The sequence below is a fragment of the Sander lucioperca genome, chromosome 3, assembly GCF_008315115.2.
Source record: "Sander lucioperca isolate FBNREF2018 chromosome 3, SLUC_FBN_1.2, whole genome shotgun sequence".
Lineage (NCBI taxonomy): Eukaryota > Metazoa > Chordata > Actinopteri > Perciformes > Percidae > Sander > Sander lucioperca.
Genome location: NC_050175.1, coordinates 23,725,792 through 23,743,226, shown reverse-complemented (window position 1 = coordinate 23,743,226; position 17,435 = coordinate 23,725,792). Strand labels below are relative to the sequence as shown.

General features: G+C 38.8%; 1 protein-coding gene across 3 annotated transcripts in view; it reads left to right on the top strand.

Annotated features, from left to right (window-relative positions):
- The window catches only part of apba2b (amyloid beta (A4) precursor protein-binding, family A, member 2b), a 76,710-nt gene that overhangs the window by 4,678 nt on the left and 54,597 nt on the right, over positions 1-17,435 (top strand). For 2 of the 3 annotated variants that reach the window (XM_031324144.2, XM_031324140.2), the window contains exon 2: positions 12,307-12,354. The exons of the other annotated variant lie outside the window; for it this stretch is intronic. The gene's annotated coding sequence lies outside the window, so the exon portion shown is untranslated. The remainder of the gene's footprint in view (positions 1-12,306; positions 12,355-17,435) is intronic. 3 annotated transcript variants of the gene reach the window in all.

Genomic DNA, 17,435 nt, shown 5'->3' with positions numbered 1-17,435 from the left:
TTTATAGACTAATCACAGTTCACTGTTCATCACAAGGAAACAGTTTTCTTGTTCACTCGTAGGCTTGATTACAGCATCAACACTTATTTAGAGTCGCAAAGTGACCCACCATCACTTATCAGATGATGATGTTACTCTTTAGAAATACATAATCAATTTGACATTCATCTACAGAGTTGGCCTTTTGTGTTCACATTTGTATTCAATAATCATGGCACAATGTATGAATGTGATACTGAATTGAATCATATTTTGTAAGCTTGATCTGACAATCGGACACATGTTGGTTTTTATAGTTGTCTCTGGGTGATAACTGAACAAGGATATAATTTGCCATACTATAACCATACAACAGACCAGGCATGTATAACATGTACAGTCAGTTGTCTCTAAATAAAGCATTAATATCCTGAAGGAGTTGGGTCAGCCCTTGTTGTCCAGCTCAGTATCACACACATGAATATGACAGCCATATCAGTGTTGTTTTGACAGCGCTGTCTTATTTGATTTCAGTATTTCCTTGAAAGTGTGATCTGTGTTTCTGCCTCAGTCATGGAAACCTCACTAGACTACTTTTATCAGGAGACAAAGCTATCGCCTATAGCTTTCATCCACTGGATACTATCGATCTGAAGTTGTTTGATTGGTCTTTGAGAGGCCAAGCGTTACTGTTGCTGAAGTGTTGACTTTTGGCTCAGGGGTATAATGTGCTACTTTTGCTCTTTACTAAAAGGGAAAGGAAACATGCAGAAATCCAGGTTACATTGTGTGTCATGCAAGGCGACGGAGGCAGTGTTTCAACATTTGTTTCATTGTTTGTAACAGTTAGCAAAATGTGAGCCAGTCTTTGTATAGTGTGCAAAGTCACTTTCAACGTACTTTTAATTCAAAGACAAAGACTAAGGGAAAGATAATCTCCTCTGTGTCAGTGATGAAGCTGCAACCTAATTTCCACAGCAGCGGTCTTTGCTATGTCATATTTTTCTTTTGATATTCCCCTCTCATTGTCAATAATGGCTCTCTGTCCTGCTGAAAAATCCATTATGGTTTGAGAAGTTGCTCTCCAGAATACATCAAACACCTTGCTCCTTTGACATTCTCCAACACATCAATGACCTGTACCTTCAAGTAATCAATACTGAGGCAGTGATGCGTTGAGGCATGAAGAGGTTTGACACTATACTGAGTCAAGTGTGAAGGCCAAGGCCCCATTGTCTCTAGCCCGAGGTCCTCAAAACATACAGGTAGTTTACTACCATAAATCTTTTTTGACTGTCCCCCTACTAAACAAACATATCGTCACTGCTGCTTTAAATACCCCAGCCACAGTTTCATAATGAACCGAAAATATTTTTACACTTTACTCATAATGACATTAAAGATCTCTCGTGTGTTTTTTGCCAATGCTTCAGCAAAGTCAGTCACGCCACCCCAAATAAACGCCAACGAAGAAGCCTCCACCCCGCTTCATTTGTGCACGCTCACACATCGGCATATGTCATAACACCAAATGTATTATTATTTTATTTTTTGTCTAAACTGTACTGTTTTATCAATGTTAAAATATATTTAAGGAAAGAAGAAACAATATAACAGGTTATTCCAAACTTTTGAACGGTGGTGTATTTCTCTTTTTTGCCTTTCAATGTGGAATTGCGCAGTGGTACTACATGAAGAACGTGTTCCTTCATGTCATGCCCTACTTAAATTTATGAATAATGAGTCTGTGAATGAGTCTGTGAATAATAAAGTTTAAACTGCAGATAATTTTTTCCAAGTGCCGTGGTCTCCCCTAGAATCAATGAGGTGATGTGTGCACATCATTTCACCTCTCCTTTATGGCATTTGCATGTAAATGAGTCCAAATCAGTTTCACACTCTGGGACAAAATCAGGTCACATTGGGAGGAAAGCAAAATGGTTAAGAAAGAAAGTGAGAGAGAGAACGAAAGAAACCCTTCTCCCGCAGTGCTTGGTGAAAAAGAAACCCATTCACAGCTGCATTAATCATGGGTGGCACTAAAGAATGGCTCTAAGGCGACACCCAGAGAGAGAGCATTGAAAATAGTCTTATTCGTTAACTGGATCTGTATGAATCAGTCTGCTTTCCCTTCAAAGTTGTGTCCTCTGTGATCTAGCTCTGTACATTAATAATGTAAACATCTGACTCTAGTTAGGTTCAGCTTTGAACATTTGTTTATTAACCCAATGTTCACCACCTGTAGCTATATTTCAATAATGAGATGCGTGGCATATTAATGTTAAGTAAATATGCCACCATCTACTCTCTGAGTTTCTTTTCTGATAACCTCTTCTGGTTAATTTTCTCAGACTGTAGAAAGCTCCCTCGAAACCCACAGAAGACATTATACAACTGTGGAGTATTACTCCTCGTGACAATTAAAACTAATATTTTATTTCAAATGTATTATTTATAATTGTATAATTATTTCTAAAGATCCAATTAAAGATTATTTAGCTTCAGAGCTTACTTGAGTATTTTATCAGTATGGAACTGGATACAAAATGGAGGCCAACCCTAATATTGATCTATGACTTTGTGTAACAAGACAACAGGGTGCAAGAACATGAAAAATATAAACCATAAATATAGCTGCAAGCAGCAGTCTGGGGCACCAAAATACTGTAGATCTCAGATATAGAGAGGACATGCCAGTACACCTGGCACACGTCCTGCAGCTTGTACTCCCAGTACAAGCTGCAGGACGTGTGCCAGGTGTTGTTGACATGATCATGAAGCACATAGACATGCACACTATAATATTTACTGATAAATGTAATGGGGAGTTTGATGTTCAATCAAATTATCTTAATGTGTTATTCACAAAGGCTTCCTGTCTACCTAACAGCCATTTCTGTTCTCACTTACTTTCTCAAAGTGAGTCCATTATCTGTCAGGACAGACCGAGCAGGCTTTAGTCCTTTATCCTTGATCTTTACAGTTTAATTTGCAATTTACAATTGAAGCGAATTTGTTGACATTTTAATAAATGAGGTACTTAGTGATTTTCCAACATAAGTCTTTTCAAAGATGCAACACTGCATTTTGTTTGCTTCAACTGTTCATCATTAGTTTGGCTTTTATGGAGTTTATGTCTTCTGCAAACTTGTCATATATGAGTGTGCATGTACATATTTGCAGGCACTTCACAGGTAGCATATTTGAGATGGCAACAATTGTCACTTTCCTCCAGAATTTGCCTTTTTATGTTGATTTTGAAATTTATGCACACAAAAGATGACAATGCAGTTATTCACTATGCATGGGATCTACAGTAATTAGAAAACCTGGAGTTTCAGAAGATTTAACCTAACCTGCAAACAGTTGTCATTGTTAGTTAGTTAGGATTTGTTTGTGGGTTAATAATAGCGTGTTTATGCATGACCTTAACATACCCATTTTACCAACCCGCCTGCCGCATTGTAAGTCATAACAGGACTCCTCTCCCTTGGTAATGCTGTCACTTATGTCATTACTTAGGCTTAAGATGCATTCACCAAGCCAGCTAATTAGCTACCGCCTTTGTTTGATGAAGCAGCGTGGCATTAGCATTTAGATGTGCAGAGAGCCTCACCTGCTGCTGTCATTGTTGGGATGCGCAGACAAATTCACATCTGGTGAATTTCTCTCAATAGCATTCAAAGAAACACTGTCTATAAAGGTAAATGTATATCCATATACAAAGCAGCATGCTCTTATTCAAGCATGGCAAATTTAAATCAGGCTGAATCTTGAATTGCTTTGGAGGACCAACCTCTGGGCCATTATTTTTATAGACAGACTTGTTTGTTGATTGACAGCACAGATGATCGTTTATCATTTGTGTGATAAAGCAGATGGAGAGCAACCAGATGGTGATTTTATCTACAGTGTGAGACGTGCTCAGAAAGGATCAGGGAAAGATGGGGACCATGCAGATAAAAGAATTGGAGCAAAAAAGAGAAGAAAAACAAATTCTATAACTTTTTCTCTAAAAATAGGAGCAAATATAGTATCATGATTATCAACATCTGCATGCTATTAGAATGTCTTCAGTTCCTCTGCTGAGGGCTCAAGTGTTTGGTTGAATAAAGACCTTATATTGCAACATCTGGGGCTCCATGAAAAATTCAATGATCAGTATAATCGGCTTCTATAAATTCCACTACACTTGATCCTTAGGGATGTTGATTCTCAGTTAGATCTGCAGTACTAGCAACCTTTCACTTTACAAGAAGTTGCTTTATTTAATGCTGATATAAAAATATTGGTTGATGCTGCTCAATGGTGCCTCAAACTTAAATCTTGATGAAGAGTACACATAGATTTTTACCTGTTTCGCCGCAAGGAACTAGCTAATTTGTTGTATGGCATTCAGCTACAAAAGATCTGCAGCAATTGTCGGCAATCAACACAACAATCCTTGATAGCTAAATTTGAACCTAACAAGTTATTTCAGTTTGTATTGCAATGCAAAATTTTAATTGTGTAGTTTAACACTCCACATGTACGATTAGATAACACTTAATTACTATGTTGCTTTTGCATGAGTTCCAGTCGATAAGACACGCTGTCGAAAATTCATTTATCTTCCATCGATTTTTCTTATTGGCCAACCAGTTATTTATTTGGAGTATTGATCTCATCAATTATTTTGTTTAATGAGTTACTGTCATTGGTTATGTTTTCCCATGATGCATTGCAATGTTTTGGAATTACGTGTGAATGAAAATCGGTACAGAAGACAGGTCTTTGTCTAGGTGGCTGTGGTGATCATCAATGAGTGTCTTTACATATCATCGAGTAATTGTTGGAGACTTGTTATTGAGTTTGTGCATATACTGTAGCCTAAATATACAATGTACACAGTGGCTCTGTGCTTTAAAACCCTTCTTGAAACGAGCCAACTTGAGCTTACGTTAGCTTTATAGAGATTGTGGGATTTCCCAAACTGAATAAATACTATATATATATAAATATATATATATAATCACAAGCACAGCTAATGTGATCCAAACATTTCCAATAACTCCAGGTTGTATAATAACACTGCATTTAAGCCAACGAATCACTTTATATAAATATGTTGGAGAGCTTCTGTGTGTTCCACTGTGGTTCGTGATTTGTTTTCATGACTACAAATGTTTTAAGAACTGTTTTTGATTCAACCCTGGAATGTTGACATGGAAATGGCGGAGTAGTATTTTTAGTGATTAGCTGCTCAAACGGCTCTGGGTGTGCTATCTTGCTGATTTGAGCACGTTCTAAATGTCTAGTTGACCAATCGGATTGCCTGGTCGGATCTACTTGTTGTATAATCAGTTATCACTCCAACAGATAAGCGGGGGTTTAAATGTACTTTACATCTCTAGACACAGACAACACCGAGCGTGTAGTACACTGCATTAAACTAATTGCCCAAGCACTGCATCAAAGAGTTTAATGTACCTTCTGATTTCGGTTCAGGAGGCATTTCAAAGGTCAGAAGAGACGCTCCACACCTCGGCAATAAGCTCAAAAACAGTCCATTGGTTTAGTCGTACATGCTGAAATTGGAGCCGTCTGTGCTGACCTTTCAGCTCTGGTGATTTGAGGCTAGCTGAGGAATACTAATGAGAATTAATAGAGAATGCATTTGAAAATAACATGAGTTCTTGTGTCAGTGCTCATGGTACTACTTTATCACTACCCTGTCCGTGACATTACACACAATATCAGGATGAGAGAGAGAAGGCCTGGCAATAAGTCAATATGATAATTTATCGACTTTCAATGGAATCATATTGTCATATATCGAGATATTGTGACATACAATTACGTTGTCTAAATTGATAATAAGCACATACTAACTCAATTTTCTAAGAAGATCTGTTGTGAACCATTTTGTGGGAATATCATTTTAATTATTGCAGATTTGTTTTAACATCACATTATTTTTTTGTATGCATGCACACATAGTCCGTATATAGCTGGAAAAAGTTTTGTATTTTTTCTCTATAATTTCACTTGAAACTGTTTACCACATTATTGATTATTTATCTAAAATCTCATTTGTAAAAAAATGTTTGTGATGGCATCAATAGTTACCGTACAATATCGTCGCAATATCGATGTATTTGGTCAAAAATATAGTGATATCTGACTTTCTCCATATCGCCCAGCCCTAAGAGAGAGGAGAAATGCACACTAGTGTTGGAGACCACGAAAAAAGTACAAGTGAGAGGAAAGACAGTCGCACACTCGTAACCACGATGCAAAAGAATGTTTCAACATGACGGTCTTCTTCAGGGAATTGAAGACTGTCGTGTCGAAATGTTGGTAAATTATATATATAAAAAAAATTCTATTATAGCTACGAGTTTGAGGTTGTCTTTTCTTACACAACATTAAGCACCATATTCTTAACTTGAAGATGATCACTGGAATAATGTTGCATTGGATGTTTCCTCTTAACACTGAGTAAAACTGAAGGTCAGGACATCCTAACTGGACTGTTAGCAGCCAGTGGCTTGTTTATCTCTGCTCTGCCTTAGAGCCTTTTTATTTCATCCTCTATTCCAGCTTTACGTGCCTCAGGTCTGCAATTCAGAAAAGAAAGCTTAGTTATTGCTCTGGGACAGGGTGTCATGGCAGCATGGCAGTGAGCAACCTTGTATAAATGTTGACGGGGTGTAAAATGCCAGAGAACAGCTTATGCAAGGTTTTAGAGTGAGGAGGGTACTGTAAGCTTTTGCCAGCCATCAATGTGGATAGATTTCCTGCTGGCGATAGGCTCTGATGAGCTGAGGTGTAGGTTCACATACAAGTGTGTTGTGTATCTGTCAGCTTGTTTTATGACTGTTTTCTCAATTTATGTTTTGTATTGAGGTCTGCAGACTATTCTCATTAACTTGCCTTCTCTGTTTCAGGTTCATAACAAAATATTTTTTTAGAAGGGAAGTCCTCCCATCGTATCACAACATATTTCCCTCCTAAGACTGAGTCTACACGTTTCAAAACATAACTTGTAATGATAAAGAACATTTTTGTCTGATTTCCATATTGCTCTCCCTCATTCAAAAATCATCGATGAATACGGGACAAGATGTCTCCTACTTAACTGAAAAGTCCATTATCAGTATGTGACCAGCAGACTTTCCACATCACACTTGTGTTAATGGCAGAGCTTTAGTGAGCACAGAGCAACTTCTCCTCTTTTGGATATTCAGAATTTGTCCACCACAGCGTGAATGATCAATATCAGCAACAGACGGAGGGTCTGTTTTTTTTCGGTTTAGTCCAGTCATATCTAGGGCTAGTGCTTTATAGTGTCATTGGGTAATATGGCACTCTGCTGGCAGAAATAAAAAATATGCGTTTTTTTTTCTGTGACTGTGTGAGCCACAAGTTACCTCTTTAAGAGTTTGTACATTTAAATATTTGGTATATTTCATTACCTACATGGTGTGTTGTGTATGTATATGTATCTATCTATCTATCTATCTATCTATCTATCTATCTATCTATCTATCTATCTATCTAAAAAAATTGGACAATAATTTCGTACATGAAAAAAATGAAGGATGTCCTTTTTAATTGCTTTAATTGATTATGCTAAACAAGCTTGTTATCAGCATCTTTTAAGACTGCTTGTGTGGCTTCTTGAGGCTGGTAATTGGGGGAGAGCATTATAGGCGGTGGGGGTGTCTCATAATCATAGGCGGAAATCTCGGGGGGGTTAGGACTCAGCCCATCTAAAGGTTTCCCCCCCTAAAAATATCATTAAAATATGCTGTGTATTGTAAATACCATGATATATACTTAAAATAGTAGTAAAACAACGTAAACAAATGCGTTTTAAGTTTAAAAAAAAAAAAAATTGAGTCCCCCCTCCCTTGCCTCACAGTGGTTTGGTCCACTGCCTTCTTTATGTCACCCACACACGCAACAAGTCCAGTGGGAGAGAACGAGGGAACACAGTTGGATTCACTGAAGTAGGCTAGTTGTGGATCTCCAGTAAGTAGGCTGGCAAGGCTATTTTATTCACTTCAAATATCGGATGAAGTGATTATTTTCTTTAATACAGATGATGCTGAGTCATAGTGCTGGGCGGTATACCGGTATTAATTTCCCTTATGATATGAATTTTTCATATACCGTAATACCGGTGCATTGCCGCAGAGAGCGCTGCGGCCGATGTAATCTGCGAGAACGGGAGCCCTGTTAACTGCGTACCCTTCTCACTCATGGTAGTAACTTTATAACACAACAAATAATAACCCACAACTAACTCTCTTTAACAGGATAAAACACCATAGCACACAACAATTTGTGACTTAAACAATTTATAACACTAATAATTTTACTTTTACAAATTTACACCGCCGGACGGTATGTTGGGTAACATAACTGCTAGCTACCCAGGTAGCATAACAGTCTGTGAGCTGGGAGAGGCTCCGGTCGCTACTGCACATTCAAGAACAGAGAAGAAAGACTGGAGATACACCAGAACAACGTATGCTCAAGAGAGGAGCCGTCTGTTGTTCCGAAGTTTTTTGTTTCTAAAAAATCTGACATAATTTAGCCACTGTTGCCTGTCGCTCTAACATTACTTGGTTGCGCTAACGTTACTCGGCCGTGCTAACGTTAAAGACATGTCACTTCAAGCATGCAGCGGAGCAACATTATGAACGCAATAACAATCCACCTACGGTCCTGCTACAGACCGTTGAGAATAGGGCTTTGACTCCGAACTTTGATATTCAAATATAATTCGAATATAAAAAAAAATATTGATATTCGAACGAATATTAGGCAGCCCTTAATATTCGAATTTCTAACCTGTTATGGGCATTATTTTTTTGTAAATGTGTTTGCTTGTAAACCTTGTTTTCAATTCAGATTCCGAGGCTTTTTCACGCATTTCAAAATGTAACTACACGTCGCGGCGACGCACGTCGCTCGGCCGTGGCTTGGTAGCGCATTTCCCCCGACTCATTTCCTGGTTCTCCTTCTCCATAAACAACGTAAAATCAAGGAGAGCGTTAACTTCTCCTGCTCCAGATTTCCCACCGTGGTCAGAAAGAACAGAGGAGACACTTTGTTTCTCTCACTAAGACTATAGAGTCGCTACTCGCTCTGAAGCTACCGGTAATCACCGTCACTCTCTCACAACACACACTCCCCAGACACACACCCACACACACACACACGCGGCTCGACGCACACACCAGCGCAAAAGTATGAACATCAGACCACTTATGTAGGCTACGGTGAAATATCCGACCTTCCTGTTGAAAGCATATTGTTTGTGTTTAATCCAGGGTCTGACTTTTAATAAAAAAAACAGTGGTGGCAGTGTGTTTTTCTTCTAACAACATCATTGCACGCCTACTGACTGATACGCTGCCCCCTGGTGGACAGAACATATACGAAGTTTGATACCAATATAAGCCTTACTGAAGGCATTTAATGGTCAAAATATTATTAATAAATATTTGAATATATTCGAATATTAATATTCATAAACAAACGAACTTCGAATATGATTTTTGGGCAAAAGTCAAAGCCCTAGTTGAGAAAGACGGGTTCAGAGCCATGATTAAAACACTGGATTTAAGATGTCTTGCCACACTGAAATACGTCCGCCAACCTACTAACATTATTCAAACACCGAAGGAGGCTGACAACGGAGCTACGTTCAGTCGCCCACTTTTCTACAACAACCTAACTTACCTGTGGCCAAGGTAGTGTTTATACAACTATCTTACCACTATTTTGTTTTGAAAGGGAAACAATGTTAAAGTTGTTTGTATGTGTATTCATTCAATTTAGGTTTATTTTACTACTTTGCAGTTTGCACAATAAAAATAGTTTAGATTCTGTAACTGTTTCATGCATTCTCCTTCATATAACGTTATTGTGTAATGTGGTGGAGCCAAGCAAACCCTTTAGTAATCAAAGCTTTTAGTAAACATGACATTAAAAATGTTTTTTGTGATATTCTATGTACTCCTCCTGACAGTAGAATAAGCCATTATAAACCTATATAAAGGCCCAGTCAAGCAAAAGAGAGAAAATACCGTGAAACCGCCAGAATCTTAAAAAATACCGTGGTACAATTTTTTGGTCATACCGCCCAACACTACTGAGTCATTAATAAATTAAAGACAAAAATGATAAGCAATGTATTTTTTATAATTTTTAAAAAGCCCATGAGTCTGCTATGTTAGTGATTAATAATGTGCTACGTGGTAGCTTGTTTAATAGCTTGTCGGATCCCACTACAACTAACAATAAGCCTGCGTGTGAATTAATATTAGGCTAATATTGTAGATCTACCGTTGTGTTTTGTTCTATATAAGTGGCAGATCAGTGGGCCTGCTGACGTTGAATATCTGTCCTCTGTCCCAGATAAAACCTAATCTTTATATGGAGAATGCAAGATAATTTAATAATTATAATATGATCGCGTGGTGAACCTCGTATTTAAACAACTGTGTTGTTGGCCAGAGACAATGACAGAGAAAAGAAAAACTGACATAAGATAATTTTTCAGTGCACCACAACGGAGACTCATTTATTAATGCCTCAGCATCATCTGTATTAATGAAAAGAATCACTTCATCCAATGTTTAAAGTGAATAAAACAGCCTTGCCAGCCTACTTACTGGAGTTCCATAACTAACGTTACACATATCCTATATAAATACAATTATGGCTGTATTTTTTTGTCCCCTTCAGTAATTGATCTTGAGAAATGTGTTTATTGTCCCCCCAACTGTTAGATGAAATGTACGCTCATGCTCATAATCTGCTCATTTTCTCTGTAAAATATCTATTTTGTATAAAATCACATGCTCGTGCACTCTGATTTGCCTGGGTAGTTTCTGGTTTGATTGTTTACAGTACAGTAAAACAACTCTTGAATACTGTGAGAAGTCATGAATGATCTATGACATTTGTCAGGTAATTAAGAAAAGCAGACACAAAGGCAGCAATAGCAGTTATTGATAAAAAAATACATTTATGTATCTGGATTTAGGCTAATACAGAAACTGAAACAAATGTGGTTTGCCATGTTTGCTTCCCAGTATCCAAGATATGTTATCTGGGAATGAGGCTATACATTATAGATTTATAGATTGCCTAACTCGAATATCTCCTATTTCTAAATGTTTTTTTTTTTTTCCTTTTGGGTTGGTCGTTAAAGTAATATGCTGAGTGTTTTGTCTCAAACACTGTATAGCTGCAGTGTGCTGCAGTGTGATTTGGTTCTGCAGGACCAATACAAGCCTCAGGGCTGTATTCAGGTAGGAGGAGCAGAGCCATGGTGAACTAGAGCAGTGGTTAGATAGGAGAGACAGTCATTGTAACTATTTTGAACACAATCTGTGTGGGACAGCAATCTGTTCACACCATCACTTTGTGGGGAAACCTAAAATATGGTCCCCACAAGAAATAAGAGTGTATTAATCTAAGGATTTAGACTCAGACTTTAGTAGTTGGTCAGAGTAATGCTAAGAATAAGGTTAGAGTAAGTGTTGGAGTCAAGCATGTAGATGTCAGTTTCAGGCAGTTAAATGGAAAGTCAAAACAATGTTCTATAGCTGCTTTGTTCTTCGTATTACACTATTACAAGACTATTTTGCTTTATTCCCTGTCTCCAACATTTTGCCAGATAAAACAATAATCAATCTCTTGTATTGTTATTTTGGTTCTTGTTTAAAGCCAGCTTGTTTTTGAAGCAATTTTTTTATGTCATATTGAGTAAGTATTATTTCAAAGCGAAGTGGACATCTCTTAAGATTTTGTGTTATTTGGGCATCCTCATATTAGCTTTTCTGTCATACGGCACATAGCTTCATCCTGTTGCTGTCTTCATCACATCTTACACCTGCCTAGTTCTTTACCCCCTTCTGACCCTATCACTTCAGTCAACACAACCCCTAGCTAGCAATCAAGCTGACACCAACAGTGTGTATGCTGTTGGTGTGTTTTTTGGTTAATCTGACCCAACTGCTGAGTGGGGACAGCAACTTGAGGCTGTCACAGGTGGACTGAGGATGAGATGTGACATGTGGCCTTGGCTGATCACAAATTCTGAAGCACATCTCACTTCAGCTCTGCCAGAAGAATTGTATATACATACTGTACAAGTATTGGTTTGATATCTTTCTAAACCATTATTATATGATCATATTATATACTATTTTTGGATAATGTTTGTATAGAGAAGAGTGTTCTCTTCATGCTGAATTTTGTGTCTTTCACGTGGGTTGTCAGTTTGATGCTCAGTTTGACGCTCACTCTCCTTTTGTTTTTTAGGCCATCGCCTGGAGCAAACAGAGCTGCTCTGCCTACATACAGATATCAGTGAGTTGGCTTTACTGTGCCTTGGCAGGTTATTACAGTATACTGAATAGTGGGAGGAATTTGTATAGTGCTACAAAAGTAGTCAAGTTTTCCCAAATTGTAGACACTTTTGACAAATGTACGACAACAATGTCGTTCTCTGGGACATGTTTTCATGCTAATTGATTGTGTTTATAGCTTCAAAGAAGCTAGCGAGGGCCGCTGATTAGCTTACAATGCTAGTATTCGGGGCACTGGGAAAGTAAAAATAAATCGCTATTTTGTACCACTAAAAAGGCTCAAAATTAGGGCTGTCAGCATTAAAGCGTTAATCGCGATGCGATTAAGGGCCGAGCATAATGCGTTAATTTTTTTTAATCGTATTAATCACATGCCGCCATTTATTAATTTATTTTCACTTCACTCGGCTTTGCGTCGTGCCTAACAGGCTACTATTTTGCCGTACTTCCTCGTAACACATCCTGCTGCTGCAGGAATAGCAACGCGGATTTCGGTGCCTCATTCTGGTGCTACTGATATGCCTGCACTTCTCTCTGATGCTCTGAAACAGACATTACATGCAACAGAAACATTGCTGCACGTGACGCTAGTTAACACTAGACTTGACAGCAGCTAGCGTTAGCCTACTGCTAGCTAGTAGCTGGATTAAACATGGTTACAATGCTGACAGCTAATGCTAAACGATGTAAAGTGTGTCTGTATTTCACTGTAGAGGATTCCGACACCGGGATGTAACAATCTGCAGCTGCTGTTGTCGGAAAAACACAGAGGGTGCGTTCAAAGTTGTTGTTAAATGTCCTTTTCCCATCTGGTGGTTGTTTTTGTCATTCAACAGCTATTTACTAGTGAAATAAGTTATTGTTATAGTGATTACATTATTATTAAACATTTAATTTTGACGGTATGGCCTTAGCAATAAACAAGCCATTCTTTAATGTCGCCAACTGTTTAGTACCCTTCTTTTTTTAACTTTCTTAAAGTATCGGTTCAGGCACCGTTAAGGCACTGGTACCGTTTTAAAAGTACCGATTTAGCACCGGTATCCAAACCAAACAATACCCAACCCTAATATTGACTCTAGATTCAAATGTGTGACTAGATTAAATATATAATAAACAAATACAAATCTTAAAATCAAGTTCATAAAGTCATTTTCTTTGCATTCATTTGATTCCCAATCAAGATACACTGGTAAGAATTGCTTTCCATTGTTAATATGTACTTAAAAACAGTTCTGAAATGCAAAATAATAGAATTTTAATCATGTGATAAAACATGCGATTAATCGCGATTAACTATAGAAATTCAACGATTAATCGCGATTAAGAAAATTTAATCATTTGACTCAAAATATCACCAAACTTCAATGGTAGCATAATGATGGTCCCTACATGTTAACCGAAGCATTGAGAACTTACAGTTACAGACAGTGTACAGACAGTTTATTGAACGAAGAACTGCGGGAGCTAATGTAATGCGGAACTACTGTTAGATATGCGGGTTCTAGGGACACCTAATCTGTAGCCCCGCCTTAGCTCTGAAGCTAGCCGAGCTCTGTCTACAAGCAGCACGAAGGGACGAGTATGGCGAGTAGTAGATGACCCACAAGAGTTAGAGGACCCCCCAGCCTCTCATCGCAAGTTTGGGAAAACTTCGAGACTGTATGGCTGCAGCCTGGAGCCTCCCGTGTCATGCCATCCCGTATCATGCCATCCCGCCTGGTGCCATCCCCGCCTTGAATTCTTCGGGTCAGTTACAGTAGTACAGGCGAGAGAGTGGTGGATAAGACGAGAACTGTGTGTCGGCGTTGTTCAGCAGTTGTTGGGTATGTGAGTGAAAATGCATCTAACATGCTAACACATATCCAACGCCATCACCCAGATGTGCCAATCACTGGAACAAGACAAAAGAAACTGTCCAACTTCTCCTTCCTACAGTGCCTAACCAGCCTTTAGATACAAATAATTAAAGTTAAATTAAAGGGAGAAGAGCTTGGATGTTAAACAAGAGCTTATTCATTATTTTACCTACTGCTAAAAAAAGCAAATACAGGCTACTCTTTTTGCACTTGCTCTGTTTACTTTAAGTTTTTATTTTTGTATTCCTCCTTAAAGTGACTTTATTTTGTGGTTGGATTGATAGCCTACATCTAGCTTCAGGTTGCACTACAAATAATTTTACTTGAACAGTGCAGTATTAAACAATTTTAATAGAGACTTGAAATTTGTTTTGTGTAAATTGTTAATAATTGAGCAATGGGAAAATAATCGCTAATTGAAAAATGAATTGTTAGATTAGTCAACTAATTGAAAAATAATCGCTAGATTAATCGTTTAAAAAATAATCGTCTGGGACAGCCCTATAACTGTCCATCTGGTCCCTCTGGTGTGGGTCGCCGTCTCTAATTTATTTTCGGGACATGGAAAAAAGTTTCAAGTACAGCCCTGTTCATCAGAGAGGGGAATTCTTCAGACTGTACAAAACACTGCGTCTCTTGGGTGTTGCGACGCAACAGGTCCCACTCCGTGCAACACAGACACTCCTGTTCGGTGGCCATAGCTTCACAATGTCCACAGGTACACCACCAGTTTCCCGAAGTACGAGGCTCTGTTGCGGCATAGCTCTCTCTCTCGTAGCCCTTTCACGGAGCTCCCGCAGCTCTTTGTTCAATAAACTGAGTTCTCAAAAGTTCTCAATGCTTCGGTTAACATGTAGGGACCCTCATTATGCTACTGTTGAAGTTTGGTGATATTTTGAGCCTTTTTAGTGGTACAAAATAGAGATTTATTTTTACTTTCCCTGTGCCCCGTGTGGTGAATGGATTTTTTTTAATTCCTCTTTTTAGTCAACTTTAGCATGGATTCATAAACTTATAAGCACCACTGTATACTTGTGCGCTGGTCTGTCTACGTCGATCTAGTGTTTCTCTTTAAGAGAATGGTCGGTATGTGTGTGTGCGTGGGGAGAAGGTGGTAGAGAGAGTGACGTAGATTAGCTCCAGAGCGAGTACAGCAGTGGAGACAGAGAAAGTGTCTCCCGTGTGTTTTCTGATCCACGGTCTGAAAGCTGTAGCAAGACAAGTTAACCCTCTCCTCGATTTCATGTTGTTCACGGAGAAAGAGAACCCGGAAATGTGTAGGGGGAAATGACACGCTACAATGCCACGGACTAGCGGACCAATCTCAGTTGTTGCGCTCTGTGTCACCGCAGTTTCTTTTAATGTATAACTGTCTGTGCTGCTGTACCTTACTGTAAGAGAGTATGTGACGATGGACTCAATGATGGCTGAGTAGAACAGAACAACAAGTTGTTGCTTGATCCATTCCTTTTTAATCTAAGGAGGTACAGCCGTTGTTGAACTTTTGCAATGATGTGTTCAGTGTTAGTTTTCCACTTCAGGTTATTGCTAATGTGTGTTCCAAGGAATTTAAATGAGTCAGTGGTAGTGATGGGACGTCCATTTATTTGTATGGGTAAAGTTATCTGATTTGTAAATGTTAAGAAATAAGTCACATTATTGGAATATTTTGATAGATACATGTTTACATCACTTAGCTCTTTGTAAATACAGCTCAAGTACAGGGTGAGAAGTCAGGAATGAAATGGAGAGGGAGGAAAGCATGAGAAAGCGGGCAGCTCATGTGCAGATGGAGGAGGAGATGAGCATCATTGGCTTGACATACTGTATATGGGTGGAGGAACAGGACACAAAAACAACAGTTGAGCAATCCAAAGTGTTGTGAGCCTCTCAACACTGCCTCTCTTCATTATTTATTAATATTCTGCTAGAATATTCATCTACCCCGGTATAGTGCCATCCTCCAAGAGAGTGAGAAATTAATAGAGCTCTGTATCACACTGTACCACAGCCTTTGCTAGTGTAGTATCGTCCATCATCAACCAACGTCTTCTATACATTCCACTTGTCTACTTATTTCATGTTTACGGTTGATTTTGGCCACTTCCTTTTCTGTAAAGGTATTAAAGAGAGGCAGGGCTGTTTGCTTTGGGTTTCAGACTTTGACCCACAATGTGGTCTAAAAGGAGCTGCGGCTGCAGAACCATATCGTTGACCTAAGCCTCACAGCCACACTCACACTTGAGTAGGTCCGTAAACAGCCTCAGAATAGGTCTCCATCCGTCTGCGTGTCACTGATATGGGAAATCCATGGCTGTTTGGTTTCATACAGGGAACTTTAGCGGTAGATTAGTTTGGGGGAATGGCTGTATTCAGAATTTTACTCAGCCAGTGCAGTGCATTGATGTGTGCTCAGTTTGCCAGCTGCTATGCTTCACTTATTCTGAAATCCTCTGAAGATGAAGGGAAGGACAAAGAATCTGGCAGTCCCGTAACTTGTTATAAATCATCAAAAGCTAGAGCGGCTCCATTAATGTGTACACTGGTTTCTGTGATACCACACTTTGAATGTACTGATAACTAACCCCAAAGTCATGGTGGAATTTGATACCACGCTATGAAGTCTGTCACATCTGTCATCACATATGCTGTTAACTCTGAGAAACAATATGTGCTTTCCCTCTCTTCTCCTTTCTTCCCCTCTTCTTGGGGATTGCAAAAATCTGAACACTTAAAAGCCAGTCAGTATTTTGTGTATATGTACTGTATGAATGTGTGTCTGTGTCTGCATCATAATATAGCATGAACATTCTTCTACTTGTTGTTTAGTCAAATTTGAGAACCCACTGGCACAAAATATGCGGTTGCCATAAATGTATAAGGTATTATAAGAAAGCAGTGAACAGATGTAATGTTTTCCACCAAGCAAATTGTCTCTCGTCCCCCTGCTCACCAATATATACTGAGATATAATCTGCAGGGTTTTTCCTGGCTCAGCATGGGCCTTTGGAGGGGACTACGCACGGCAGTAAGCATAATCGGTCCGCGTACAGTAAAGGCCCTGAAACACCAACCCGATTATCGGCCGTCGGACAGAAATGACGAGCTAGATGAGCGTGACTAACGCTTCTAAAAGTCTGATGAAAATCTTTTAAACTGACCTTTGTCAATCTGAAATGAAGACAGATTCAGCAACTGCATGGCCTATTTCTTGCTTGAGATG